The sequence below is a fragment of the Diplotaxodon limnothrissa genome, linkage group LG22 (genome assembly GCF_057381915.1).
Source record: "Diplotaxodon limnothrissa isolate DT_005_m linkage group LG22, D_limnothrissa_male_GT1.1, whole genome shotgun sequence".
NCBI lineage: Eukaryota > Metazoa > Chordata > Actinopteri > Cichliformes > Cichlidae > Diplotaxodon > Diplotaxodon limnothrissa.
The window spans coordinates 12,307,468-12,334,946 of NC_140616.1; the positions used below are offsets into that span (position 1 = coordinate 12,307,468).

At 45.4% G+C, this 27,479-nt stretch overlaps 25 non-coding genes across 25 annotated transcripts; all 25 read left to right on the forward strand.

Moving 5' to 3' along the window:
- The first annotated feature begins 397 nt into the window (after positions 1–397).
- Positions 398–470, forward strand: trnak-cuu (transfer RNA lysine (anticodon CUU)). Its single transcript has one exon. It is a non-coding gene; the product is annotated as a tRNA-Lys (tRNA).
- Positions 471–935: 465 nt separating this feature from the next.
- On the forward strand, positions 936–1,046 carry trnal-caa (transfer RNA leucine (anticodon CAA)). The gene is made up of 2 exons: positions 936–973; positions 1,001–1,046. It is a non-coding gene; the product is annotated as a tRNA-Leu (tRNA).
- A 953-nt stretch (positions 1,047–1,999) lies between these two features.
- On the forward strand, positions 2,000–2,072 carry trnak-cuu (transfer RNA lysine (anticodon CUU)). Its single transcript has one exon. It is a non-coding gene; the product is annotated as a tRNA-Lys (tRNA).
- A 465-nt stretch (positions 2,073–2,537) lies between these two features.
- trnal-caa (transfer RNA leucine (anticodon CAA)) lies at positions 2,538–2,648 on the forward strand. Its single transcript has 2 exons — positions 2,538–2,575; positions 2,603–2,648. It is a non-coding gene; the product is annotated as a tRNA-Leu (tRNA).
- Positions 2,649–3,601: 953 nt separating this feature from the next.
- trnak-cuu (transfer RNA lysine (anticodon CUU)) lies at positions 3,602–3,674 on the forward strand. Its single transcript has one exon. It is a non-coding gene; the product is annotated as a tRNA-Lys (tRNA).
- Positions 3,675–4,139: 465 nt separating this feature from the next.
- On the forward strand, positions 4,140–4,250 carry trnal-caa (transfer RNA leucine (anticodon CAA)). The gene is made up of 2 exons: positions 4,140–4,177; positions 4,205–4,250. It is a non-coding gene; the product is annotated as a tRNA-Leu (tRNA).
- Positions 4,251–5,203: 953 nt separating this feature from the next.
- On the forward strand, positions 5,204–5,276 carry trnak-cuu (transfer RNA lysine (anticodon CUU)). Its single transcript has one exon. It is a non-coding gene; the product is annotated as a tRNA-Lys (tRNA).
- A 465-nt stretch (positions 5,277–5,741) lies between these two features.
- trnal-caa (transfer RNA leucine (anticodon CAA)) lies at positions 5,742–5,852 on the forward strand. Its single transcript has 2 exons — positions 5,742–5,779; positions 5,807–5,852. It is a non-coding gene; the product is annotated as a tRNA-Leu (tRNA).
- A 953-nt stretch (positions 5,853–6,805) lies between these two features.
- Positions 6,806–6,878, forward strand: trnak-cuu (transfer RNA lysine (anticodon CUU)). The gene has a single exon. It is a non-coding gene; the product is annotated as a tRNA-Lys (tRNA).
- A 465-nt stretch (positions 6,879–7,343) lies between these two features.
- Positions 7,344–7,454, forward strand: trnal-caa (transfer RNA leucine (anticodon CAA)). The gene is made up of 2 exons: positions 7,344–7,381; positions 7,409–7,454. It is a non-coding gene; the product is annotated as a tRNA-Leu (tRNA).
- A 953-nt stretch (positions 7,455–8,407) lies between these two features.
- trnak-cuu (transfer RNA lysine (anticodon CUU)) lies at positions 8,408–8,480 on the forward strand. Its single transcript has one exon. It is a non-coding gene; the product is annotated as a tRNA-Lys (tRNA).
- Positions 8,481–8,945: 465 nt separating this feature from the next.
- Positions 8,946–9,056, forward strand: trnal-caa (transfer RNA leucine (anticodon CAA)). The gene is made up of 2 exons: positions 8,946–8,983; positions 9,011–9,056. It is a non-coding gene; the product is annotated as a tRNA-Leu (tRNA).
- A 953-nt stretch (positions 9,057–10,009) lies between these two features.
- Positions 10,010–10,082, forward strand: trnak-cuu (transfer RNA lysine (anticodon CUU)). The gene has a single exon. It is a non-coding gene; the product is annotated as a tRNA-Lys (tRNA).
- A 465-nt stretch (positions 10,083–10,547) lies between these two features.
- trnal-caa (transfer RNA leucine (anticodon CAA)) lies at positions 10,548–10,658 on the forward strand. Its single transcript has 2 exons — positions 10,548–10,585; positions 10,613–10,658. It is a non-coding gene; the product is annotated as a tRNA-Leu (tRNA).
- Positions 10,659–11,611: 953 nt separating this feature from the next.
- Positions 11,612–11,684, forward strand: trnak-cuu (transfer RNA lysine (anticodon CUU)). Its single transcript has one exon. It is a non-coding gene; the product is annotated as a tRNA-Lys (tRNA).
- A 465-nt stretch (positions 11,685–12,149) lies between these two features.
- Positions 12,150–12,260, forward strand: trnal-caa (transfer RNA leucine (anticodon CAA)). Its single transcript has 2 exons — positions 12,150–12,187; positions 12,215–12,260. It is a non-coding gene; the product is annotated as a tRNA-Leu (tRNA).
- A 953-nt stretch (positions 12,261–13,213) lies between these two features.
- trnak-cuu (transfer RNA lysine (anticodon CUU)) lies at positions 13,214–13,286 on the forward strand. The gene has a single exon. It is a non-coding gene; the product is annotated as a tRNA-Lys (tRNA).
- A 463-nt stretch (positions 13,287–13,749) lies between these two features.
- Positions 13,750–13,860, forward strand: trnal-caa (transfer RNA leucine (anticodon CAA)). The gene is made up of 2 exons: positions 13,750–13,787; positions 13,815–13,860. It is a non-coding gene; the product is annotated as a tRNA-Leu (tRNA).
- A 953-nt stretch (positions 13,861–14,813) lies between these two features.
- trnak-cuu (transfer RNA lysine (anticodon CUU)) lies at positions 14,814–14,886 on the forward strand. The gene has a single exon. It is a non-coding gene; the product is annotated as a tRNA-Lys (tRNA).
- A 465-nt stretch (positions 14,887–15,351) lies between these two features.
- trnal-caa (transfer RNA leucine (anticodon CAA)) lies at positions 15,352–15,462 on the forward strand. Its single transcript has 2 exons — positions 15,352–15,389; positions 15,417–15,462. It is a non-coding gene; the product is annotated as a tRNA-Leu (tRNA).
- A 953-nt stretch (positions 15,463–16,415) lies between these two features.
- trnak-cuu (transfer RNA lysine (anticodon CUU)) lies at positions 16,416–16,488 on the forward strand. Its single transcript has one exon. It is a non-coding gene; the product is annotated as a tRNA-Lys (tRNA).
- A 460-nt stretch (positions 16,489–16,948) lies between these two features.
- trnal-caa (transfer RNA leucine (anticodon CAA)) lies at positions 16,949–17,059 on the forward strand. The gene is made up of 2 exons: positions 16,949–16,986; positions 17,014–17,059. It is a non-coding gene; the product is annotated as a tRNA-Leu (tRNA).
- A 953-nt stretch (positions 17,060–18,012) lies between these two features.
- trnak-cuu (transfer RNA lysine (anticodon CUU)) lies at positions 18,013–18,085 on the forward strand. The gene has a single exon. It is a non-coding gene; the product is annotated as a tRNA-Lys (tRNA).
- A 465-nt stretch (positions 18,086–18,550) lies between these two features.
- trnal-caa (transfer RNA leucine (anticodon CAA)) lies at positions 18,551–18,661 on the forward strand. Its single transcript has 2 exons — positions 18,551–18,588; positions 18,616–18,661. It is a non-coding gene; the product is annotated as a tRNA-Leu (tRNA).
- Positions 18,662–19,614: 953 nt separating this feature from the next.
- On the forward strand, positions 19,615–19,687 carry trnak-cuu (transfer RNA lysine (anticodon CUU)). The gene has a single exon. It is a non-coding gene; the product is annotated as a tRNA-Lys (tRNA).
- The last annotated feature ends 7,792 nt before the right edge of the window (positions 19,688–27,479 follow it).

A 27,479-nucleotide genomic window follows, 5' to 3' on the forward strand; every position in this document is an offset into this window, starting at 1 on the left:
ACAAGAGTATGCAGGCAGTTTGCGTGGGGACTGATACCGCTGACCGACACTCCCCACCCCCCAACCCTATATTGGCCTACTTGACCAAAATTCAATACAACACCCCTGGGACATTTAGCTTTGGTCCATCTGACACCACCAGGTTGGAACTCAGACTGTCCAGGAGCTCAGTGATGCCCTGGTCCAGATCTGGGGAGAAGATTCCCCGGGAGACATTCAGTCGTCTCAATCGGAGCATGCCCCGTGGTGTGGCATGCATACAAGGACATAAGAGCTTGAATGGATGATAGAAAAACTTGAAAGTAGCCTGTGCTTTCTTTGCCTGCGCTTGAAATGCTAGTCAACCTCCCCCAGCTATAAGAACCTGTGTCCATCTTAAAGCCTTTCTGCTGAAGAAGCCCAGCTAGCTCAGTCGGGAGCGCATGAGACTCTTAATCTCAGGGTCGTGGGTTCGAGCCCCACGTTGGGCGAGGGGACTTTTGTGCAAATGCCGGCAAGAGAGAACACATGTGTGTATAGAGAACAGCAAATGGCGTGTTGTGCAAAGGAAGATGAATGTATGGTAACAGAAAACAAAGTTACACTGTCGTGTCTGCACAAGTCCAAATCTCCACCATTTAATTTGATGATTCTGGACTAAATTTCAAGAGAGCTTAGCAAAAAAGCAACACTCTAGGTTTACCAGCATCCCTACTCTCACCTAGGGTCACAAACTGTGGGTAGTGAATGAAAGCATGAGCTCACAGATATAAGCAGCGGCAATGAGTTTTCTCCGTCGGGTGGCAGTGCTCGGCCTCGGAGATTGGATGACAAGCTTAGTATTTCAGGAGGAACTCAGATTACAGCTGCAACTCCTCCACATCGAAAGGAGCCTGCTGAGGTGGTTCGGACATTTGAACATCCAGGATGACTTTGAAGAGGTGGTTGGTCAACTCGTCAGGATGGCCGAGTGGTCTAAGGCGCCAGACTCAAGGATAGGCTCCTTCCAGACAAAAGGGACTTCTGGTCTCCAAATGGAGGCGTGGGTTCAAATCCCACTCCTGACATCTACTTTCTTTACTTAAAAATATGTTTTCAAGAGCTTCATCAACCTTTGTGTGTTAAACTCAACAAAGTGCGGCTTGTTGAGGTAGCTGTAGGGTTGCTGTGAAATCAGCTTTGCAGGTTATAGGAACTTTTGTAGTGAAGAGCTTTCGTTAACATGACAGAGCTCTGCTTTCTAAGTGGAAGCCTGAATTGAAATCCCGCTTGTATCTGGCATTTGTCATGGAATACCAGAATTGCCACCTCCACCACTGGCACCCTGTGCTTTTCACAGAGGACAGCGGATTTAACCTTAGAACATATAACACATGTGAAAGCTTCCCGAGAAGTCGTGGGGAACTTTATGCTGAATGTAACATCCTTGATTATGAGTGCTTTGCTGGTGGGTCAGTGATGGTCTGGAGAGGCACATGCACTGAGGTATGCACAGGCCTCTACAGGCAAGGCAATGGCACAATGAGTGCTGTTAGGTATGGGCATGAAATTCTCCGACCCACTGTCAGACCCTACGCTGGTGCAATGGCTCCTGGCTTTCTTCCTGCTGCCCGGCCTCATCCGACAAGAGTATGCAGGCAGTTTGCGTGGGGACTGATACCGCTGACCGACACTCCCCACCCCCCAACCCTATATTGGCCTACTTGACCAAAATTCAATACAACACCCCTGGGACATTTAGCTTTGGTCCATCTGACACCACCAGGTTGGAACTCAGACTGTCCAGGAGCTCAGTGATGCCCTGGTCCAGATCTGGGGAGAAGATTCCCCGGGAGACATTCAGTCGTCTCAATCGGAGCATGCCCCGTGGTGTGGCATGCATACAAGGACATAAGAGCTTGAATGGATGATAGAAAAACTTGAAAGTAGCCTGTGCTTTCTTTGCCTGCGCTTGAAATGCTAGTCAACCTCCCCCAGCTATAAGAACCTGTGTCCATCTTAAAGCCTTGCTGCTGAAGAAGCCCAGCTAGCTCAGTCGGGAGAGCATGAGACTCTTAATCTCAGGGTCGTGGGTTCGAGCCCCACGTTGGGCGAGGGGACTTTTGTGCAAATGCCGGCAAGAGAGAACACATGTGTGTATAGAGAACAGCAAATGGCGTGTTGTGCAAAGGAAGATGAATGTATGGTAACAGAAAACAAAGTTACACTGTCGTGTCTGCACAAGTCCAAATCTCCACCATTTAATTTGATGATTCTGGACTAAATTTCAAGAGAGCTTAGCAAAAAAGCAACACTCTAGGTTTACCAGCATCCCTACTCTCACCTAGGGTCACAAACTGTGGGTAGTGAATGAAAGCATGAGCTCACAGATATAAGCAGCGGCAATGAGTTTTCTCCGTCGGGTGGCAGTGCTCGGCCTCGGAGATTGGATGACAAGCTTAGTATTTCAGGAGGAACTCAGATTACAGCTGCAACTCCTCCACATCGAAAGGAGCCTGCTGAGGTGGTTCGGACATTTGAACATCCAGGATGACTTTGAAGAGGTGGTTGGTCAACTCGTCAGGATGGCCGAGTGGTCTAAGGCGCCAGACTCAAGGATAGGCTCCTTCCAGACAAAAGGGACTTCTGGTCTCCAAATGGAGGCGTGGGTTCAAATCCCACTCCTGACATCTACTTTCTTTACTTAAAAATATGTTTTCAAGAGCTTCATCAACCTTTGTGTGTTAAACTCAACAAAGTGCGGCTTGTTGAGGTAGCTGTAGGGTTGCTGTGAAATCAGCTTTGCAGGTTATAGGAACTTTTGTAGTGAAGAGCTTTCGTTAACATGACAGAGCTCTGCTTTCTAAGTGGAAGCCTGAATTGAAATCCCGCTTGTATCTGGCATTTGTCATGGAATACCAGAATTGCCACCTCCACCACTGGCACCCTGTGCTTTTCACAGAGGACAGCGGATTTAACCTTAGAACATATAACACATGTGAAAGCTTCCCGAGAAGTCGTGGGGAACTTTATGCTGAATGTAACATCCTTGATTATGAGTGCTTTGCTGGTGGGTCAGTGATGGTCTGGAGAGGCACATGCACTGAGGTATGCACAGGCCTCTACAGGCAAGGCAATGGCACAATGAGTGCTGTTAGGTATGGGCATGAAATTCTCCGACCCACTGTCAGACCCTACGCTGGTGCAATGGCTCCTGGCTTTCTTCCTGCTGCCCGGCCTCATCCGACAAGAGTATGCAGGCAGTTTGCGTGGGGACTGATACCGCTGACCGACACTCCCCACCCCCCAACCCTATATTGGCCTACTTGACCAAAATTCAATACAACACCCCTGGGACATTTAGCTTTGGTCCATCTGACACCACCAGGTTGGAACTCAGACTGTCCAGGAGCTCAGTGATGCCCTGGTCCAGATCTGGGGAGAAGATTCCCCGGGAGACATTCAGTCGTCTCAATCGGAGCATGCCCCGTGGTGTGGCATGCATACAAGGACATAAGAGCTTGAATGGATGATAGAAAAACTTGAAAGTAGCCTGTGCTTTCTTTGCCTGCGCTTGAAATGCTAGTCAACCTCCCCCAGCTATAAGAACCTGTGTCCATCTTAAAGCCTTTCTGCTGAAGAAGCCCAGCTAGCTCAGTCGGGAGCGCATGAGACTCTTAATCTCAGGGTCGTGGGTTCGAGCCCCACGTTGGGCAAGGGGACTTTTGTGCAAATGCCGGCAAGAGAGAACACATGTGTGTATAGAGAACAGCAAATGGCGTGTTGTGCAAAGGAAGATGAATGTATGGTAACAGAAAACAAAGTTACACTGTCGTGTCTGCACAAGTCCAAATCTCCACCATTTAATTTGATGATTCTGGACTAAATTTCAAGAGAGCTTAGCAAAAAAGCAACACTCTAGGTTTACCAGCATCCCTACTCTCACCTAGGGTCACAAACTGTGGGTAGTGAATGAAAGCATGAGCTCACAGATATAAGCAGCGGCAATGAGTTTTCTCCGTCGGGTGGCAGTGCTCGGCCTCGGAGATTGGATGACAAGCTTAGTATTTCAGGAGGAACTCAGATTACAGCTGCAACTCCTCCACATCGAAAGGAGCCTGCTGAGGTGGTTCGGACATTTGAACATCCAGGATGACTTTGAAGAGGTGGTTGGTCAACTCGTCAGGATGGCCGAGTGGTCTAAGGCGCCAGACTCAAGGATAGGCTCCTTCCAGACAAAAGGGACTTCTGGTCTCCAAATGGAGGCGTGGGTTCAAATCCCACTCCTGACATCTACTTTCTTTACTTAAAAATATGTTTTCAAGAGCTTCATCAACCTTTGTGTGTTAAACTCAACAAAGTGCGGCTTGTTGAGGTAGCTGTAGGGTTGCTGTGAAATCAGCTTTGCAGGTTATAGGAACTTTTGTAGTGAAGAGCTTTCGTTAACATGACAGAGCTCTGCTTTCTAAGTGGAAGCCTGAATTGAAATCCCGCTTGTATCTGGCATTTGTCATGGAATACCAGAATTGCCACCTCCACCACTGGCACCCTGTGCTTTTCACAGAGGACAGCGGATTTAACCTTAGAACATATAACACATGTGAAAGCTTCCCGAGAAGTCGTGGGGAACTTTATGCTGAATGTAACATCCTTGATTATGAGTGCTTTGCTGGTGGGTCAGTGATGGTCTGGAGAGGCACATGCACTGAGGTATGCACAGGCCTCTACAGGCAAGGCAATGGCACAATGAGTGCTGTTAGGTATGGGCATGAAATTCTCCGACCCACTGTCAGACCCTACGCTGGTGCAATGGCTCCTGGCTTTCTTCCTGCTGCCCGGCCTCATCCGACAAGAGTATGCAGGCAGTTTGCGTGGGGACTGATACCGCTGACCGACACTCCCCACCCCCCAACCCTATATTGGCCTACTTGACCAAAATTCAATACAACACCCCTGGGACATTTAGCTTTGGTCCATCTGACACCACCAGGTTGGAACTCAGACTGTCCAGGAGCTCAGTGATGCCCTGGTCCAGATCTGGGGAGAAGATTCCCCGGGAGACATTCAGTCGTCTCAATCGGAGCATGCCCCGTGGTGTGGCATGCATACAAGGACATAAGAGCTTGAATGGATGATAGAAAAACTTGAAAGTAGCCTGTGCTTTCTTTGCCTGCGCTTGAAATGCTAGTCAACCTCCCCCAGCTATAAGAACCTGTGTCCATCTTAAAGCCTTGCTGCTGAAGAAGCCCAGCTAGCTCAGTCGGGAGCGCATGAGACTCTTAATCTCAGGGTCGTGGGTTCGAGCCCCACGTTGGGCGAGGGGACTTTTGTGCAAATGCCGGCAAGAGAGAACACATGTGTGTATAGAGAACAGCAAATGGCGTGTTGTGCAAAGGAAGATGAATGTATGGTAACAGAAAACAAAGTTACACTGTCGTGTCTGCACAAGTCCAAATCTCCACCATTTAATTTGATGATTCTGGACTAAATTTCAAGAGAGCTTAGCAAAAAAGCAACACTCTAGGTTTACCAGCATCCCTACTCTCACCTAGGGTCACAAACTGTGGGTAGTGAATGAAAGCATGAGCTCACAGATATAAGCAGCGGCAATGAGTTTTCTCCGTCGGGTGGCAGTGCTCGGCCTCGGAGATTGGATGACAAGCTTAGTATTTCAGGAGGAACTCAGATTACAGCTGCAACTCCTCCACATCGAAAGGAGCCTGCTGAGGTGGTTCGGACATTTGAACATCCAGGATGACTTTGAAGAGGTGGTTGGTCAACTCGTCAGGATGGCCGAGTGGTCTAAGGCGCCAGACTCAAGGATAGGCTCCTTCCAGACAAAAGGGACTTCTGGTCTCCAAATGGAGGCGTGGGTTCAAATCCCACTCCTGACATCTACTTTCTTTACTTAAAAATATGTTTTCAAGAGCTTCATCAACCTTTGTGTGTTAAACTCAACAAAGTGCGGCTTGTTGAGGTAGCTGTAGGGTTGCTGTGAAATCAGCTTTGCAGGTTATAGGAACTTTTGTAGTGAAGAGCTTTCGTTAACATGACAGAGCTCTGCTTTCTAAGTGGAAGCCTGAATTGAAATCCCGCTTGTATCTGGCATTTGTCATGGAATACCAGAATTGCCACCTCCACCACTGGCACCCTGTGCTTTTCACAGAGGACAGCGGATTTAACCTTAGAACATATAACACATGTGAAAGCTTCCCGAGAAGTCGTGGGGAACTTTATGCTGAATGTAACATCCTTGATTATGAGTGCTTTGCTGGTGGGTCAGTGATGGTCTGGAGAGGCACATGCACTGAGGTATGCACAGGCCTCTACAGGCAAGGCAATGGCACAATGAGTGCTGTTAGGTATGGGCATGAAATTCTCCGACCCACTGTCAGACCCTACGCTGGTGCAATGGCTCCTGGCTTTCTTCCTGCTGCCCGGCCTCATCCGACAAGAGTATGCAGGCAGTTTGCGTGGGGACTGATACCGCTGACCGACACTCCCCACCCCCCAACCCTATATTGGCCTACTTGACCAAAATTCAATACAACACCCCTGGGACATTTAGCTTTGGTCCATCTGACACCACCAGGTTGGAACTCAGACTGTCCAGGAGCTCAGTGATGCCCTGGTCCAGATCTGGGGAGAAGATTCCCCGGGAGACATTCAGTCGTCTCAATCGGAGCATGCCCCGTGGTGTGGCATGCATACAAGGACATAAGAGCTTGAATGGATGATAGAAAAACTTGAAAGTAGCCTGTGCTTTCTTTGCCTGCGCTTGAAATGCTAGTCAACCTCCCCCAGCTATAAGAACCTGTGTCCATCTTAAAGCCTTTCTGCTGAAGAAGCCCAGCTAGCTCAGTCGGGAGAGCATGAGACTCTTAATCTCAGGGTCGTGGGTTCGAGCCCCACGTTGGGCGAGGGGACTTTTGTGCAAATGCCGGCAAGAGAGAACACATGTGTGTATAGAGAACAGCAAATGGCGTGTTGTGCAAAGGAAGATGAATGTATGGTAACAGAAAACAAAGTTACACTGTCGTGTCTGCACAAGTCCAAATCTCCACCATTTAATTTGATGATTCTGGACTAAATTTCAAGAGAGCTTAGCAAAAAAGCAACACTCTAGGTTTACCAGCATCCCTACTCTCACCTAGGGTCACAAACTGTGGGTAGTGAATGAAAGCATGAGCTCACAGATATAAGCAGCGGCAATGAGTTTTCTCCGTCGGGTGGCAGTGCTCGGCCTCGGTGATTGGATGACAAGCTTAGTATTTCAGGAGGAACTCAGATTACAGCTGCAACTCCTCCACATCGAAAGGAGCCTGCTGAGGTGGTTCGGACATTTGAACATCCAGGATGACTTTGAAGAGGTGGTTGGTCAACTCGTCAGGATGGCCGAGTGGTCTAAGGCGCCAGACTCAAGGATAGGCTCCTTCCAGACAAAAGGGACTTCTGGTCTCCAAATGGAGGCGTGGGTTCAAATCCCACTCCTGACATCTACTTTCTTTACTTAAAAATATGTTTTCAAGAGCTTCATCAACCTTTGTGTGTTAAACTCAACAAAGTGCGGCTTGTTGAGGTAGCTGTAGGGTTGCTGTGAAATCAGCTTTGCAGGTTATAGGAACTTTTGTAGTGAAGAGCTTTCGTTAACATGACAGAGCTCTGCTTTCTAAGTGGAAGCCTGAATTGAAATCCCGCTTGTATCTGGCATTTGTCATGGAATACCAGAATTGCCACCTCCACCACTGGCACCCTGTGCTTTTCACAGAGGACAGCGGATTTAACCTTAGAACATATAACACATGTGAAAGCTTCCCGAGAAGTCGTGGGGAACTTTATGCTGAATGTAACATCCTTGATTATGAGTGCTTTGCTGGTGGGTCAGTGATGGTCTGGAGAGGCACATGCACTGAGGTATGCACAGGCCTCTACAGGCAAGGCAATGGCACAATGAGTGCTGTTAGGTATGGGCATGAAATTCTCCGACCCACTGTCAGACCCTACGCTGGTGCAATGGCTCCTGGCTTTCTTCCTGCTGCCCGGCCTCATCCGACAAGAGTATGCAGGCAGTTTGCGTGGGGACTGATACCGCTGACCGACACTCCCCACCCCCCAACCCTATATTGGCCTACTTGACCAAAATTCAATACAACACCCCTGGGACATTTAGCTTTGGTCCATCTGACACCACCAGGTTGGAACTCAGACTGTCCAGGAGCTCAGTGATGCCCTGGTCCAGATCTGGGGAGAAGATTCCCCGGGAGACATTCAGTCGTCTCAATCGGAGCATGCCCCGTGGTGTGGCATGCATACAAGGACATAAGAGCTTGAATGGATGATAGAAAAACTTGAAAGTAGCCTGTGCTTTCTTTGCCTGCGCTTGAAATGCTAGTCAACCTCCCCCAGCTATAAGAACCTGTGTCCATCTTAAAGCCTTTCTGCTGAAGAAGCCCAGCTAGCTCAGTCGGGAGAGCATGAGACTCTTAATCTCAGGGTCGTGGGTTCGAGCCCCACGTTGGGCGAGGGGACTTTTGTGCAAATGCCGGCAAGAGAGAACACATGTGTGTATAGAGAACAGCAAATGGCGTGTTGTGCAAAGGAAGATGAATGTATGGTAACAGAAAACAAAGTTACACTGTCGTGTCTGCACAAGTCCAAATCTCCACCATTTAATTTGATGATTCTGGACTAAATTTCAAGAGAGCTTAGCAAAAAAGCAACACTCTAGGTTTACCAGCATCCCTACTCTCACCTAGGGTCACAAACTGTGGGTAGTGAATGAAAGCATGAGCTCACAGATATAAGCAGCGGCAATGAGTTTTCTCCGTCGGGTGGCAGTGCTCGGCCTCGGAGATTGGATGACAAGCTTAGTATTTCAGGAGGAACTCAGATTACAGCTGCAACTCCTCCACATCGAAAGGAGCCTGCTGAGGTGGTTCGGACATTTGAACATCCAGGATGACTTTGAAGAGGTGGTTGGTCAACTCGTCAGGATGGCCGAGTGGTCTAAGGCGCCAGACTCAAGGATAGGCTCCTTCCAGACAAAAGGGACTTCTGGTCTCCAAATGGAGGCGTGGGTTCAAATCCCACTCCTGACATCTACTTTCTTTACTTAAAAATATGTTTTCAAGAGCTTCATCAACCTTTGTGTGTTAAACTCAACAAAGTGCGGCTTGTTGAGGTAGCTGTAGGGTTGCTGTGAAATCAGCTTTGCAGGTTATAGGAACTTTTGTAGTGAAGAGCTTTCGTTAACATGACAGAGCTCTGCTTTCTAAGTGGAAGCCTGAATTGAAATCCCGCTTGTATCTGGCATTTGTCATGGAATACCAGAATTGCCACCTCCACCACTGGCACCCTGTGCTTTTCACAGAGGACAGCGGATTTAACCTTAGAACATATAACACATGTGAAAGCTTCCCGAGAAGTCGTGGGGAACTTTATGCTGAATGTAACATCCTTGATTATGAGTGCTTTGCTGGTGGGTCAGTGATGGTCTGGAGAGGCACATGCACTGAGGTATGCACAGGCCTCTACAGGCAAGGCAATGGCACAATGAGTGCTGTTAGGTATGGGCATGAAATTCTCCGACCCACTGTCAGACCCTACGCTGGTGCAATGGCTCCTGGCTTTCTTCCTGCTGCCCGGCCTCATCCGACAAGAGTATGCAGGCAGTTTGCGTGGGGACTGATACCGCTGACCGACACTCCCCACCCCCCAACCCTATATTGGCCTACTTGACCAAAATTCAATACAACACCCCTGGGACATTTAGCTTTGGTCCATCTGACACCACCAGGTTGGAACTCAGACTGTCCAGGAGCTCAGTGATGCCCTGGTCCAGATCTGGGGAGAAGATTCCCCGGGAGACATTCAGTCGTCTCAATCGGAGCATGCCCCGTGGTGTGGCATGCATACAAGGACATAAGAGCTTGAATGGATGATAGAAAAACTTGAAAGTAGCCTGTGCTTTCTTTGCCTGCGCTTGAAATGCTAGTCAACCTCCCCCAGCTATAAGAACCTGTGTCCATCTTAAAGCCTTGCTGCTGAAGAAGCCCAGCTAGCTCAGTCGGGAGAGCATGAGACTCTTAATCTCAGGGTCGTGGGTTCGAGCCCCACGTTGGGCGAGGGGACTTTTGTGCAAATGCCGGCAAGAGAGAACACACGTGTGTATAGAGAACAGCAAATGGCGTGTTGTGCAAAGGAAGATGAATGTATGGTAACAGAAAACAAAGTTACACTGTCGTGTCTGCACAAGTCCAAATCTCCACCATTTAATTTGATGATTCTGGACTAAATTTCAAGAGAGCTTAGCAAAAAAGCAACACTCTAGGTTTACCAGCATCCCTACTCTCACCTAGGGTCACAAACTGTGGGTAGTGAATGAAAGCATGAGCTCACAGATATAAGCAGCGGCAATGAGTTTTCTCCGTCGGGTGGCAGTGCTCGGCCTCGGAGATTGGATGACAAGCTTAGTATTTCAGGAGGAACTCAGATTACAGCTGCAACTCCTCCACATCGAAAGGAGCCTGCTGAGGTGGTTCGGACATTTGAACATCCAGGATGACTTTGAAGAGGTGGTTGGTCAACTCGTCAGGATGGCCGAGTGGTCTAAGGCGCCAGACTCAAGGATAGGCTCCTTCCAGACAAAAGGGACTTCTGGTCTCCAAATGGAGGCGTGGGTTCAAATCCCACTCCTGACATCTACTTTCTTTACTTAAAAATATGTTTTCAAGAGCTTCATCAACCTTTGTGTGTTAAACTCAACAAAGTGCGGCTTGTTGAGGTAGCTGTAGGGTTGCTGTGAAATCAGCTTTGCAGGTTATAGGAACTTTTGTAGTGAAGAGCTTTCGTTAACATGACAGAGCTCTGCTTTCTAAGTGGAAGCCTGAATTGAAATCCCGCTTGTATCTGGCATTTGTCATGGAATACCAGAATTGCCACCTCCACCACTGGCACCCTGTGCTTTTCACAGAGGACAGCGGATTTAACCTTAGAACATATAACACATGTGAAAGCTTCCCGAGAAGTCGTGGGGAACTTTATGCTGAATGTAACATCCTTGATTATGAGTGCTTTGCTGGTGGGTCAGTGATGGTCTGGAGAGGCACATGCACTGAGGTATGCACAGGCCTCTACAGGCAAGGCAATGGCACAATGAGTGCTGTTAGGTATGGGCATGAAATTCTCCGACCCACTGTCAGACCCTACGCTGGTGCAATGGCTCCTGGCTTTCTTCCTGCTGCCCGGCCTCATCCGACAAGAGTATGCAGGCAGTTTGCGTGGGGACTGATACCGCTGACCGACACTCCCCACCCCCCAACCCTATATTGGCCTACTTGACCAAAATTCAATACAACACCCCTGGGACATTTAGCTTTGGTCCATCTGACACCACCAGGTTGGAACTCAGACTGTCCAGGAGCTCAGTGATGCCCTGGTCCAGATCTGGGGAGAAGATTCCCCGGGAGACATTCAGTCGTCTCAATCGGAGCATGCCCCGTGGTGTGGCATGCATACAAGGACATAAGAGCTTGAATGGATGATAGAAAAACTTGAAAGTAGCCTGTGCTTTCTTTGCCTGCGCTTGAAATGCTAGTCAACCTCCCCCAGCTATAAGAACCTGTGTCCATCTTAAAGCCTTGCTGCTGAAGAAGCCCAGCTAGCTCAGTCGGGAGAGCATGAGACTCTTAATCTCAGGGTCGTGGGTTCGAGCCCCACGTTGGGCGAGGGGACTTTTGTGCAAATGCCGGCAAGAGAGAACACATGTGTGTATAGAGAACAGCAAATGGCGTGTTGTGCAAAGGAAGATGAATGTATGGTAACAGAAAACAAAGTTACACTGTCGTGTCTGCACAAGTCCAAATCTCCACCATTTAATTTGATGATTCTGGACTAAATTTCAAGAGAGCTTAGCAAAAAAGCAACACTCTAGGTTTACCAGCATCCCTACTCTCACCTAGGGTCACAAACTGTGGGTAGTGAATGAAAGCATGAGCTCACAGATATAAGCAGCGGCAATGAGTTTTCTCCGTCGGGTGGCAGTGCTCGGCCTCGGAGATTGGATGACAAGCTTAGTATTTCAGGAGGAACTCAGATTACAGCTGCAACTCCTCCACATCGAAAGGAGCCTGCTGAGGTGGTTCGGACATTTGAACATCCAGGATGACTTTGAAGAGGTGGTTGGTCAACTCGTCAGGATGGCCGAGTGGTCTAAGGCGCCAGACTCAAGGATAGGCTCCTTCCAGACAAAAGGGACTTCTGGTCTCCAAATGGAGGCGTGGGTTCAAATCCCACTCCTGACATCTACTTTCTTTACTTAAAAATATGTTTTCAAGAGCTTCATCAACCTTTGTGTGTTAAACTCAACAAAGTGCGGCTTGTTGAGGTAGCTGTAGGGTTGCTGTGAAATCAGCTTTGCAGGTTATAGGAACTTTTGTAGTGAAGAGCTTTCGTTAACATGACAGAGCTCTGCTTTCTAAGTGGAAGCCTGAATTGAAATCCCGCTTTTGTCTCGCATTTGTCATGGAATACCAGAATTGCCACCTCCACCACTGGCACCCTGTGCTTTTCACAGAGGACAGCGGATTTAACCTTAGAACATATAACACATGTGAAAGCTTCCCGAGAAGTCGTGGGGAACTTTATGCTGAATGTAACATCCTTGATTATGAGTGCTTTGCTGGTGGGTCAGTGATGGTCTGGAGAGGCACATGCACTGAGGTATGCACAGGCCTCTACAGGCAAGGCAATGGCACAATGAGTGCTGTTAGGTATGGGCATGAAATTCTCCGACCCACTGTCAGACCCTACGCTGGTGCAATGGCTCCTGGCTTTCTTCCTGCTGCCCGGCCTCATCCGACAAGAGTATGCAGGCAGTTTGCGTGGGGACTGATACCGCTGACCGACACTCCCCACCCCCCAACCCTATATTGGCCTACTTGACCAAAATTCAATACAACACCCCTGGGACATTTAGCTTTGGTCCATCTGACACCACCAGGTTGGAACTCAGACTGTCCAGGAGCTCAGTGATGCCCTGGTCCAGATCTGGGGAGAAGATTCCCCGGGAGACATTCAGTCGTCTCAATCGGAGCATGCCCCGTGGTGTGGCATGCATACAAGGACATAAGAGCTTGAATGGATGATAGAAAAACTTGAAAGTAGCCTGTGCTTTCTTTGCCTGCGCTTGAAATGCTAGTCAACCTCCCCCAGCTATAAGAACCTGTGTCCATCTTAAAGCCTTGCTGCTGAAGAGGCCCAGCTAGCTCAGTCGGGAGAGCATGAGACTCTTAATCTCAGGGTCGTGGGTTCGAGCCCCACGTTGGGCGAGGGGACTTTTGTGCAAATGCCGGCAAGAGAGAACACGTGTGTATAGAGAACAGCAAATGGCGTGTTGTGCAAAGGAAGATGAATGTATGGTAACAGAAAACAAAGTTACACTGTCGTGTCTGCACAAGTCCAAATCTCCACCATTTAATTTGATGATTCTGGACTAAATTTCAAGAGAGCTTAGCAAAAAAGCAACACTCTAGGTTTACCAGCATCCCTACTCTCACCTAGGGTCACAAACTGTGGGTAGTGAATGAAAGCATGAGCTCACAGATATAAGCAGCGGCAATGAGTTTTCTCCGTCGGGTGGCAGTGCTCGGCCTCGGAGATTGGATGACAAGCTTAGTATTTCAGGAGGAACTCAGATTACAGCTGCAACTCCTCCACATCGAAAGGAGCCTGCTGAGGTGGTTCGGACATTTGAACATCCAGGATGACTTTGAAGAGGTGGTTGGTCAACTCGTCAGGATGGCCGAGTGGTCTAAGGCGCCAGACTCAAGGATAGGCTCCTTCCAGACAAAAGGGACTTCTGGTCTCCAAATGGAGGCGTGGGTTCAAATCCCACTCCTGACATCTACTTTCTTTACTTAAAAATATGTTTTCAAGAGCTTCATCAACCTTTGTGTGTTAAACTCAACAAAGTGCGGCTTGTTGAGGTAGCTGTAGGGTTGCTGTGAAATCAGCTTTGCAGGTTATAGGAACTTTTGTAGTGAAGAGCTTTCGTTAACATGACAGAGCTCTGCTTTCTAAGTGGAAGCCTGAATTGAAATCCCGCTTGTATCTGGCATTTGTCATGGAATACCAGAATTGCCACCTCCACCACTGGCACCCTGTGCTTTTCACAGAGGACAGCGGATTTAACCTTAGAACATATAACACATGTGAAAGCTTCCCGAGAAGTCGTGGGGAACTTTATGCTGAATGTAACATCCTTGATTATGAGTGCTTTGCTGGTGGGTCAGTGATGGTCTGGAGAGGCACATGCACTGAGGTATGCACAGGCCTCTACAGGCAAGGCAATGGCACAATGAGTGCTGTTAGGTATGGGCATGAAATTCTCCGACCCACTGTCAGACCCTACGCTGGTGCAATGGCTCCTGGCTTTCTTCCTGCTGCCCGGCCTCATCCGACAAGAGTATGCAGGCAGTTTGCGTGGGGACTGATACCGCTGACCGACACTCCCCACCCCCCAACCCTATATTGGCCTACTTGACCAAAATTCAATACAACACCCCTGGGACATTTAGCTTTGGTCCATCTGACACCACCAGGTTGGAACTCAGACTGTCCAGGAGCTCAGTGATGCCCTGGTCCAGATCTGGGGAGAAGATTCCCCGGGAGACATTCAGTCGTCTCAATCGGAGCATGCCCCGTGGTGTGGCATGCATACAAGGACATAAGAGCTTGAATGGATGATAGAAAAACTTGAAAGTAGCCTGTGCTTTCTTTGCCTGCGCTTGAAATGCTAGTCAACCTCCCCCAGCTATAAGAACCTGTGTCCATCTTAAAGCCTTGCTGCTGAAGAAGCCCAGCTAGCTCAGTCGGGAGAGCATGAGACTCTTAATCTCAGGGTCGTGGGTTCGAGCCCCACGTTGGGCGAGGGGACTTTTGTGCAAATGCCGGCAAGAGAGAACACATGTGTGTATAGAGAACAGCAAATGGCGTGTTGTGCAAAGGAAGATGAATGTATGGTAACAGAAAACAAAGTTACACTGTCGTGTCTGCACAAGTCCAAATCTCCACCATTTAATTTGATGATTCTGGACTAAATTTCAAGAGAGCTTAGCAAAAAAGCAACACTCTAGGTTTACCAGCATCCCTACTCTCACCTAGGGTCACAAACTGTGGGTAGTGAATGAAAGCATGAGCTCACAGATATAAGCAGCGGCAATGAGTTTTCTCCGTCGGGTGGCAGTGCTCGGCCTCGGAGATTGGATGACAAGCTTAGTATTTCAGGAGGAACTCAGATTACAGCTGCAACTCCTCCACATTGAAAGGAGCCTGCTGAGGTGGTTCGGACATTTGAACATCCAGGATGACTTTGAAGAGGTGGTTGGTCAACTCGTCAGGATGGCCGAGTGGTCTAAGGCGCCAGACTCAAGGATAGGCTCCTTCCAGACAAAAGGGACTTCTGGTCTCCAAATGGAGGCGTGGGTTCAAATCCCACTCCTGACATCTACTTTCTTTACTTAAAAATATGTTTTCAAGAGCTTCATCAACCTTTGTGTGTTAAACTCAACAAAGTGCGGCTTGTTGAGGTAGCTGTAGGGTTGCTGTGAAATCAGCTTTGCAGGTTATAGGAACTTTTGTAGTGAAGAGCTTTCGTTAACATGACAGAGCTCTGCTTTCTAAGTGGAAGCCTGAATTGAAATCCCGCTTTTGTCTCGCATTTGTCATGGAATACCAGAATTGCCACCTCCACCACTGGCACCCTGTGCTTTTCACAGAGGACAGCGGATTTAACCTTAGAACATATAACACATGTGAAAGCTTCCCGAGAAGTCGTGGGGAACTTTATGCTGAATGTAACATCCTTGATTATGAGTGCTTTGCTGGTGGGTCAGTGATGGTCTGGAGAGGCACATGCACTGAGGTATGCACAGGCCTCTACAGGCAAGGCAATGGCACAATGAGTGCTGTTAGGTATGGGCATGAAATTCTCCGACCCACTGTCAGACCCTACGCTGGTGCAATGGCTCCTGGCTTTCTTCCTGCTGCCCGGCCTCATCCGACAAGAGTATGCAGGCAGTTTGCGTGGGGACTGATACCGCTGACCGACACTCCCCACCCCCCAACCCTATATTGGCCTACTTGACCAAAATTCAATACAACACCCCTGGGACATTTAGCTTTGGTCCATCTGACACCACCAGGTTGGAACTCAGACTGTCCAGGAGCTCAGTGATGCCCTGGTCCAGATCTGGGGAGAAGATTCCCCGGGAGACATTCAGTCGTCTCAATCGGAGCATGCCCCGTGGTGTGGCATGCATACAAGGACATAAGAGCTTGAATGGATGATAGAAAAACTTGAAAGTAGCCTGTGCTTTCTTTGCCTGCGCTTGAAATGCTAGTCAACCTCCCCCAGCTATAAGAACCTGTGTCCATCTTAAAGCCTTGCTGCTGAAGAGGCCCAGCTAGCTCAGTCGGGAGAGCATGAGACTCTTAATCTCAGGGTCGTGGGTTCGAGCCCCACGTTGGGCGAGGGGACTTTTGTGCAAATGCCGGCAAGAGAGAACACGTGTGTATAGAGAACAGCAAATGGCGTGTTGTGCAAAGGAAGATGAATGTATGGTAACAGAAAACAAAGTTACACTGTCGTGTCTGCACAAGTCCAAATCTCCACCATTTAATTTGATTCTGGACTAAATTTCAAGAGAGCTTAGCAAAAAAGCAACACTCTAGGTTTACCAGCATCCCTACTCTCACCTAGGGTCACAAACTGTGGGTAGTGAATGAAAGCATGAGCTCACAGATATAAGCAGCGGCAATGAGTTTTCTCCGTCGGGTGGCAGTGCTCGGCCTCGGAGATTGGATGACAAGCTTAGTATTTCAGGAGGAACTCAGATTACAGCTGCAACTCCTCCACATCGAAAGGAGCCTGCTGAGGTGGTTCGGACATTTGAACATCCAGGATGACTTTGAAGAGGTGGTTGGTCAACTCGTCAGGATGGCCGAGTGGTCTAAGGCGCCAGACTCAAGGATAGGCTCCTTCCAGACAAAAGGGACTTCTGGTCTCCAAATGGAGGCGTGGGTTCAAATCCCACTCCTGACATCTACTTTCTTTACTTAAAAATATGTTTTCAAGAGCTTCATCAACCTTTGTGTGTTAAACTCAACAAAGTGCGGCTTGTTGAGGTAGCTGTAGGGTTGCTGTGAAATCAGCTTTGCAGGTTATAGGAACTTTTGTAGTGAAGAGCTTTTGTTAACATGACAGAGCTCTGCTTTCTAAGTGGAAGCCTGAATTGAAATCCCGCTTTTGTCTCGCATTTGTCATGGAATACCAGAATTGCCACCTCCACCACTGGCACCCTGTGCTTTTCACAGAGGACAGCGGATTTAACCTTAGAACATATAACACATGTGAAAGCTTCCCGAGAAGTCGTGGGGAACTTTATGCTGAATGTAACATCCTTGATTATGAGTGCTTTGCTGGTGGGTCAGTGATGGTCTGGAGAGGCACATGCACTGAGGTATGCACAGGCCTCTACAGGCAAGGCAATGGCACAATGAGTGCTGTTAGGTATGGGCATGAAATTCTCCGACCCACTGTCAGACCCTACGCTGGTGCAATGGCTCCTGGCTTTCTTCCTGCTGCCCGGCCTCATCCGACAAGAGTATGCAGGCAGTTTGCGTGGGGACTGATACCGCTGACCGACACTCCCCACCCCCCAACCCTATATTGGCCTACTTGACCAAAATTCAATACAACACCCCTGGGACATTTAGCTTTGGTCCATCTGACACCACCAGGTTGGAACTCAGACTGTCCAGGAGCTCAGTGATGCCCTGGTCCAGATCTGGGGAGAAGATTCCCCGGGAGACATTCAGTCGTCTCAATCGGAGCATGCCCCGTGGTGTGGCATGCATACAAGGACATAAGAGCTTGAATGGATGATAGAAAAACTTGAAAGTAGCCTGTGCTTTCTTTGCCTGCGCTTGAAATGCTAGTCAACCTCCCCCAGCTATAAGAACCTGTGTCCATCTTAAAGCCTTGCTGCTGAAGAAGCCCAGCTAGCTCAGTCGGGAGAGCATGAGACTCTTAATCTCAGGGTCGTGGGTTCGAGCCCCACGTTGGGCGAGGGGACTTTTGTGCAAATGCCGGCAAGAGAGAACACACGTGTGTATAGAGAACAGCAAATGGCGTGTTGTGCAAAGGAAGATGAATGTATGGTAACAGAAAACAAAGTTACACTGTCGTGTCTGCACAAGTCCAAATCTCCACCATTTAATTTGATGATTCTGGACTAAATTTCAAGAGAGCTTAGCAAAAAAGCAACACTCTAGGTTTACCAGCATCCCTACTCTCACCTAGGGTCACAAACTGTGGGTAGTGAATGAAAGCATGAGCTCACAGATATAAGCAGCGGCAATGAGTTTTCTCCGTCGGGTGGCAGTGCTCGGCCTCGGAGATTGGATGACAAGCTTAGTATTTCAGGAGGAACTCAGATTACAGCTGCAACTCCTCCACATCGAAAGGAGCCTGCTGAGGTGGTTCGGACATTTGAACATCCAGGATGACTTTGAAGAGGTGGTTGGTCAACTCGTCAGGATGGCCGAGTGGTCTAAGGCGCCAGACTCAAGGATAGGCTCCTTCCAGACAAAAGGGACTTCTGGTCTCCAAATGGAGGCGTGGGTTCAAATCCCACTCCTGACATCTACTTTCTTTACTTAAAAATATGTTTTCAAGAGCTTCATCAACCTTTGTGTGTTAAACTCAACAAAGTGCGGCTTGTTGAGGTAGCTGTAGGGTTGCTGTGAAATCAGCTTTGCAGCTTATAGGAACTTTTGTAGTGAAGAGCTTTCGTTAACATGACAGAGCTCTGCTTTCTAAGTGGAAGCCTGAATTGAAATCCCGCTTTTGTCTCGCATTTGTCATGGAATACCAGAATTGCCACCTCCACCACTGGCACCCTGTGCTTTTCACAGAGGACAGCGGATTTAACCTTAGAACATATAACACATGTGAAAGCTTCCCGAGAAGTCGTGGGGAACTTTATGCTGAATGTAACATCCTTGATTATGAGTGCTTTGCTGGTGGGTCAGTGATGGTCTGGAGAGGCACATGCACTGAGGTATGCACAGGCCTCTACAGGCAAGGCAATGGCACAATGAGTGCTGTTAGGTATGGGCATGAAATTCTCCGACCCACTGTCAGACCCTACGCTGGTGCAATGGCTCCTGGCTTTCTTCCTGCTGCCCGGCCTCATCCGACAAGAGTATGCAGGCAGTTTGCGTGGGGACTGATACCGCTGACCGACACTCCCCACCCCCCAACCCTATATTGGCCTACTTGACCAAAATTCAATACAACACCCCTGGGACATTTAGCTTTGGTCCATCTGACACCACCAGGTTGGAACTCAGACTGTCCAGGAGCTCAGTGATGCCCTGGTCCAGATCTGGGGAGAAGATTCCCCGGGAGACATTCAGTCGTCTCAATCGGAGCATGCCCCGTGGTGTGGCATGCATACAAGGACATAAGAGCTTGAATGGATGATAGAAAAACTTGAAAGTAGCCTGTGCTTTCTTTGCCTGCGCTTGAAATGCTAGTCAACCTCCCCCAGCTATAAGAACCTGTGTCCATCTTAAAGCCTTGCTGCTGAAGAAGCCCAGCTAGCTCAGTCGGGAGAGCATGAGACTCTTAATCTCAGGGTCGTGGGTTCGAGCCCCACGTTGGGCGAAGGGACTTTTGTGCAAATGCCGGCAAGAGAGAACACATGTGTGTATAGAGAACAGCAAATGGCGTGTTGTGCAAAGGAAGATGAATGTATGGTAACAGAAAACAAAGTTACACTGTCGTGTCTGCACAAGTCCACATCTCCACCATTTGAAGATTCTGGACTAAATTTCAAGAGAGCTTAGCAAAAAAGCAACACTCTAGGTTTACCTGCATCCCTACTCTCACCTAGGGTCACAAACTGTGGGTAGTGAATGAAAGCATGAGCTCACAGATATAAGCAGCGGCAATGAGTTTTCTCAACAAAGTGTGACTTGTTGAGGTAGCTGTAGCGCTGCTGTGAAGTCAGCTTTGTAGGTTATAGGAATTGTGTCTTTCTTCTTTTTCTTATTTCAATAATACATCTAGAATGTCTTAAAATCTACTGTGTATAAGACACTAGAGCACTATCATTCCCAACACGCAACATACTGACGATTTGTCACGGCCTAAGGCGTCTCATAGTTACGCAAAAGGCACTCTTTCACGTCCTCATAATACACTCTGGGTTCTCAGTATATTCCAATATAACCTCACTTGTGGCCGTAAAAGATTCTTAGAGCAGAAGTTCAAACCATCCAGTCGAACATAATCACATCAAGGTGTTTGTGATATTAGTGACAACAATAAAATAGCTTCATGTTTTGGCCATCACATAGTGTATTCCAAACCCAGTCAGGTTTTGAAATTATACAGATTTAAGGTGCTTAATACTTTTTTAGGTTTATTATTTTCATTTCACACGTAGAGCACATGTATAGATTCGTTCCAACCCTCTCTCATTCTTAGAGGCCCACTGTCATTCCCAACATGTAAATTCCCCACGTCTTCACAGTTCACATAAAATAGTGATGACTTTTCACAATCATCGCAATGTTGCCTGTTGGGATGAGACCCTATTGCCAAGGAACAACATCCGAGATCTCTGTCCAGAAGAGCGCAGTTCTAGGAACAGCTGAGACGCTATATGTGCTGTGTTGTCTTGTGCTTGAGGTGTTTGGAGTACCAACTACAGTTAAGTTGTTACCAGGCCGGGTCACTGCAAGTTGCTCTTCAGTACCACAGTGGTTCTGCTCTCTGTGGACTTTTATTTGCAGGACAGCACATAGACATAAACGCTTTAATTTTTTAGTGAGGAAACCTTGTTTATTCCAGTTCAAGATACAATTAAATAAGCAGGAGCAATCCAGACAAATCTGCACATTGATAAAGTTTATGTACAAAGCAACACACCTGCCATTAACCGTTTCTTATTTAGTTATTCCAATATTTCACTCTTAAAGTAAAAAAGAATGTTGAAAATCTATTTACATTGGTATTCATATGTGTTCTGCTTATTTCATACATCTCCACATATGTATTATAACTATATGTATCAGATAAAAATAGTTCAGAATATCCAAAGAGAGCACTTTTAAGAAATGCTGATTGTGACTTATCAGTGTTTGTTTTTAAAAACATACATCTATCAGAGTCATTTTCATTTGTGCAAAAAATACAACCTGGCAAGAAAAAGGAAAACCAAATGCTTTACAAACAAAAATATAGTGTCAATAATTAATTATTATGACATCTAATGACAAGGTGAATGGTACAACGATTATATTCAACAACAAAAATAAAACATGATTGAAAATAACTGTATGAAGAATGAAAGACAGTTATTGATGGTATCGTAAAACCATTAAAATATATATTCAACTTGTCGTTTCAAAAAGGAGTTTTTCCACAAAAAATGAAAGTTGCTAAAGTTATTCCCATTTACAAAACTGGTGAAAGACATCATTTTACAAACTATAGACCAGTGTCAATACTCTCCCAGTTCTCTAAGATACTGGAAAAACTCTTCATAAAAAGATTTGACAGTTTTGTGGAAAAATATGAATTAATGACAGATAGTCAGTATGGGTTCAGAAGCAACAGATCAACAGCTTTGGCACTGATAGATTTAATGGAAAAGATAACGGAATGTATGGATAATAAGAGGTATGCGCTCGGAGTTTTCTTAGATCTAAAGAAGGCGTTTGATACTGTTAATCATGAAAGTCTATTAAAAAAACTGGAAAAGTACGGGTTTAGGGGAGTGGTTTTGGAATGGTTAAAAAGCTATGTAGGGAATAGGCAACAATATGTACAAATAAATGAATATAAATCTAATTTGATGGATATAGCTTGTGGAGTACCTCAAGGTTCAGTACTGGGTCCAAAAATGTTTATTATGTACTTAAATGATATCTGCAGAGTATTGGAGATTTTAAAGTTTGTAATATTTGCAGATGACACAAATATACTGTGTTCAGGTGTGGAGTTGCCACAGGTTTTGGAAATGATCACACAGGAATTAACGATATTAAAGAAGTGGTTTGATATAAATAAATTATCATTGAATCTAGATAAAACCAAATTTATGTTGTTTGGAAACCAAAAGAAAAACATCGAAGTAGAAATATGTGTTGACAATGTATATTTAGAAAGAGTAAATGAAATAAAATTTCTTGGGGTGATCATTGACCACAAGCTCTGTTGGAAGCCACACATTACTTATGTTCGGGGGAAATTGGCACGGGGCATTGCCGTCCTGGGGAAAGCAAAGCATATGTTGGATCAGAAAGCACTGCACATTTTATACTGTGCTTTACTACTGCCATATATGAGCTACTGTGTAGAGGATACTTGTGTATCTGCAAATATACACATTCTGTATTTTTCATATGAAAGAAACTATACTGTGGTGGGGCTTGCTAATTTCTTGTTTTTGATTTATGTATGTTATGTTTTGTTTTACTTCATATGTTTCATATGTTGTTTGTTTAATTTAAGACAAAAAAAAATTAAATGAATGAGAGGTAAAACTTGAGGGGGTAGGGACAAATAAGTAAATACTTCAGCCTACTCCTTTTCAAACAAATAATGGAATGATATTTTGTAATGATTGTGAAGGCACATGTTTGAAATGTTTGAAATAAAAATGAACTGAACTGAACTGAACTGAAATGCTTGGAAACTGTGACATTAGTTTGTTCATCTTCACCTGTGGCCTGGATCATGTGATCATAGTGTCAGCTTCTCTGTACTGGATTATTCTGTTTTAATGAGATAACTGACAGTTATCCCAGCCAAACGGCACAAGTTTAGCCACTTACTGCCACCTATAGGTTAAAAGAGAGGTTGAATTAAAGCTCAAATATGAATAATTTCTTGTCAAAAGTCTTTAGCAGGAAGAAAGCCTATAAAAGTCACAAGGGGAATTCAACAAACTCCTGCCTCACTTTGTTCACCTGTGTGCTGTATTCCATGGGCTGGTTGGCTGCAGGACCAAACATTTGGCCTGAAATTACAGACAGTGTCCTAAGCATTTTCCTGTATCCGTCAGACAAAGAGGATTGGGAAAGCCACAGCTTTTGCCCTGGCAATGTTATGGTAGAAATATGTCTACCAAGTTTATTAATGCAAAATCCTTGAGTAAAGTGTCACTGAAGGTCTGTGTTGAGGCATCTACTCCAGCAGTGTGACAACTCTGACTTTTAGCTAACTACAAAGTGTTGGTATAGATGACCAGTGTTGGAAATGCCACCAAACTAAAGGTACTTTGATACATACCCTCTGGTTTTCCCAGTTTGGAAAACTGTATTGAAATATATGCAGGGATGGACACCTTGTAACTTGCCCATATCACCTAAATTGTGTCCACTAGGAGACAAAGGAGAAGTTCCACATTGGAAGGACTCCCATACTCCAACACTTAAAAAGTGGAAAGAAAGAATGATTGAGACGTTTCTTGCAAAAAAGATGTTGGGAAGGTTACATCACGCGACTGAAGCTTCGGTGGAAAAATGGGACAGTTTTTGCACCTATTTGTCTACCTGAAGCGGACGTTCCAGCTTAATGCAACAGATGTTAAAACCTCACTGTTTTGTTTTGTTTTTTCTTGTTCTTTATTGTTGTATTTTTGTTTTTGTTGTTATAAAATGCAAAATCTAATAATTATTAAAATTATAAAAAAGATCAATGGACAGGCATCGCTTTAACTTTGGTTTTAATTGATTAACCTGAAAAGCACTGCTTGTCTTGCCTGCCCTGATGCCATCACATCAAAAAGAGAGTTTCCCATTTCTGGCCCATCAAAATTTTGTGATTTTGTCAAAGCTATTAGTTTCACATTAACATAACAGTGTTGTCAGCGCTGTGATGTATAGGATTATGGCACTATGATTGTGGTACTAGTACTGCTACTGTATCATCAACTGTAAAAAAAAAACAAACAAACAAAAACCCCAACATTGTCAGAATCAAGCCGCCTTGACCTCAAGCACGAGCCTACAACAAAACCATTGACTCTCTGTTGCCCAAGGATTTTTTTTTCTCTCTCATATTGGTAAATGGTAAATGGCCTGTATTTGTATAGCACTTTTCTAGTCCTTAAGGACCCCAAAGCGCTTTACACTACATTCAGTCATTCACCCATTCACACACACATTCACACACTGGCGATAGCAAGCTACATTGTAGCCACAGCTGCCCTGGGGCGCACTGACAGAGGCGAGGCTGCCGGACACAGGCGCCACTGGGCCCTCTGCCCACCACCAGTAGGCAAACATGGGGTTAGTATCTTGCCCAAGGATATTTGGCATGCAGCCAGGATGCAGCCTTGGGATCGAACCACCGACCTTCTGATTAGTGGCTGACCTGCTCTGCTTTACAAGCAGCCAGTATCTCTCTGTGCCCTGTTAAGCATCTTGTGGAGATTCATTGCGGCACGCCTTCGATTTCTCAGTGCAATCTCAGTCTCTTCTTAATGGCCTGCAATAGTCTTCAGTCTTGTCTTCATTAAAGTGTCCTTTTCACCCTGGTTGTCATGGTTGTGATTGTGAGGGTATGTGCACAAATAGGTTATATAATGCTTTGATTAGAAATATATCCATGCTTCTATCTCAAGTAATTTCAAACTAATACTTCTTTGGTGTCAAGTCTCTTTTACCATATCTGCTCACAGAAAAAAAGTCTTTCCTCATATTATTTAGTTTCCTGGATTATAAAAATGAAAGTGAGCCATGCAAGGCAAGGCAGGCAAGGCAAGTTTATTTGTATAGCACAATTCAACAACAAGGTGATTCAAAGTGCTTTACAGAGACATTAGAAACAAGAACAAATAAAAAGCATGATTTAAAATTGATTAAAACAAGCAAATAAACTAACTAACTAATTAACAAACAAACAAACAAACAAAAAACAAACAAACAAACAAACAAACAAAACAGTATATAAAATCAAAACAGATAAAATCAGAACAGTAGATAAAATCAGTAAGTAGTAAAATATAATTGTGACACTATACTATGTAGTCTACTGAGTTGGTTGGATGTAATCTCTCTTCGGGCCACAGAAATTGCAGAGTAAAGCAGAATCTGCAGTTCAAAAAAATGCTATTTGTAGTTGATGTCCATGTCTGTTATCTCTTTAACAGTCTTTCTGCATTTACTGCATGGTGGTTCTTGTGCAATGTTTTTACAGCAATGATTATTAAAAAAAAATACTGTTGCTTGGCATTACTAGTGCTTAAATACCCAGGGCACAATTTTTAAAGTAATAACATCTTAAAATGTAACCTGTGTACCAGTAGTTTTTGTGTATTATACGAGAAAGTTTTACACATAAATGGGTTCCTAACATCCTTTCTCTCATGTAAAAAATGACTCAGCCGTGTATTGTGTTTTAACTTCCTCTGGGAAAAAATAAATAAATCAAAAGCTATCAAATGTTCGCTGAAACACACCTGAATCGTTTCATTCTGGCACATACTGTATACAGAAAGATCTTTTGCGCATCTCTCACAAGGACTTTCCTTTAATAATGAGAAAATTAAATCTCACTCACAGGTAGAATATATGAAGTTTATAGCCAGAATTTTAGTGACTGAAACAGAGTACCAATAATTTTAAAAACTTAGCTATATAGCTTTCGTGTAACAATACACCAGTCTGGTTCACAATTATAATATTTTTCTACATTTTATTTTAATGTTAATCCAGTTGTAAATACTTGCTTTTTTAAAGTGTAAAGAGTCACCTCACAGGGCCATAATGCTACAAATGAAGCAGTCAAAGAAGAGATCCCCCCGTTCACACTAAACTACATCCTCTCACATGCTTCTCTCTCACAAAGCGACTGTGAAATAAAACAAGCTATCTAGTAAGGGCTTCCTTCCTTTTTCTGCTGCTTGTGTAACTTTTTTGTTGCTTTATTTGGATTGGACCTTTATTCTTAATCATGACTGTGCTGCACTGGCAAGTATGCATTGCACTAGTCTGCTTATGAGTATAAACGTGTGTTGATTGTGACATGTTATTTTATTATCATGAGATTAGGTTAATTTATCATGAATAAGCATGAATTGTTGTTTGTATTTCTTACCTATTCAGGACGTACTTTGCCTCTCATCCCATGACATTTGTGGTATTAATATAGACTATAGATTGAATGATTGCTGTACACTTAGGTCCATAATTTGTTAGGCAAAGACACATTTTTTTTAGTTCTTCGTTTTTACACTACCACCACAGTGAAGAAAACATCTAAAGAAGCCTGCACAGTTATGGGGAAAAAAACAGTTGTAAAGATAAAACCAAGATTAATTTGTACCTTGGTGGGAAATATAAATGATGGTGAAGGAGAAAATCAGCTGATAATCCGAAGCAAACAACATGTCAGCCATGATTGAGGCAATGATATTGCTTTGATATGGTCCTGTCTTCTCTCTCTCTCCCCTGTCCGTTTGAATATGGAGATGGATCTAAACGAACCAGTGTCCTTCAGTGGCAGGTGTGGTCACAGGAAACCCTGAATGGGCACACCTGTCTCTTATCTTCATTCAATGCAGTATTTATACTCCCCAAACCACAACCTGTCACCAAATTGTTAGCCTACTAATGTGGGAATATGTTGGAAAGTCTGTCTCATTCTCAACTGGATATGTGCAGATCTGTCTGATCCACTCTCCCCTTGCTCATTTCAAAGACTTTAGTATTGGATATCCAAGACCTGAACTAGTCCCCTTATTACTGAGCTCTACAGCTTGTTGTCGGTTCTGTCTCCCTATCCTCAGCCACAACTAGTGGTGGACTTGGCTGCCCCTTCCTGAGCCTGGTTCTGCTGGTTTTAAAGGGAGTTTTTTCCCTTGCCACTATTACCAAGTACTTGCTTATAGTATATCCTGTAGGTCCTGTACATGTAGTGAACTGCCAATAAAAATCTTTAAAACTGATTGCTGGGGTTTTCTATCTGTTATTGCAGGATTTTACTTTACATTAACAAAGTGTTGTGAGGTAACTGCTACTGTGATTTGGTGCTATAGAAATAAAACTAAATTGAGTTGAACTGTATTAAACTTACCTGAACATCTTACCTCACACTAACCCCTGCTGTAGGGATTCCTAGCTGTTGTTCATCTGCCCATTAAAACTGCAAAACGTTTTGAGCTTGTCCTGTGTTTGTGGCCTTCTGGTGAACTTTGACAGGAATATTCTTCAATGATCAAGTCAGTCACCTGATCCCAACACAATAAAGCATGCTTTTCAGCTATTAAATACAAAACTGAAGGCAGACAGACTCACAAACAAGCTGCACCTCTAAACTCTACACTCTCTTGGTCAAATCCAGACTTTTTAGTTTATCGGCATTTATTTGTCAAAGCCAACACACATTGTTTTATATTTAGACAGACTATCTCCACAGAAGTCCCCCTAAAGTGCGCCTATAG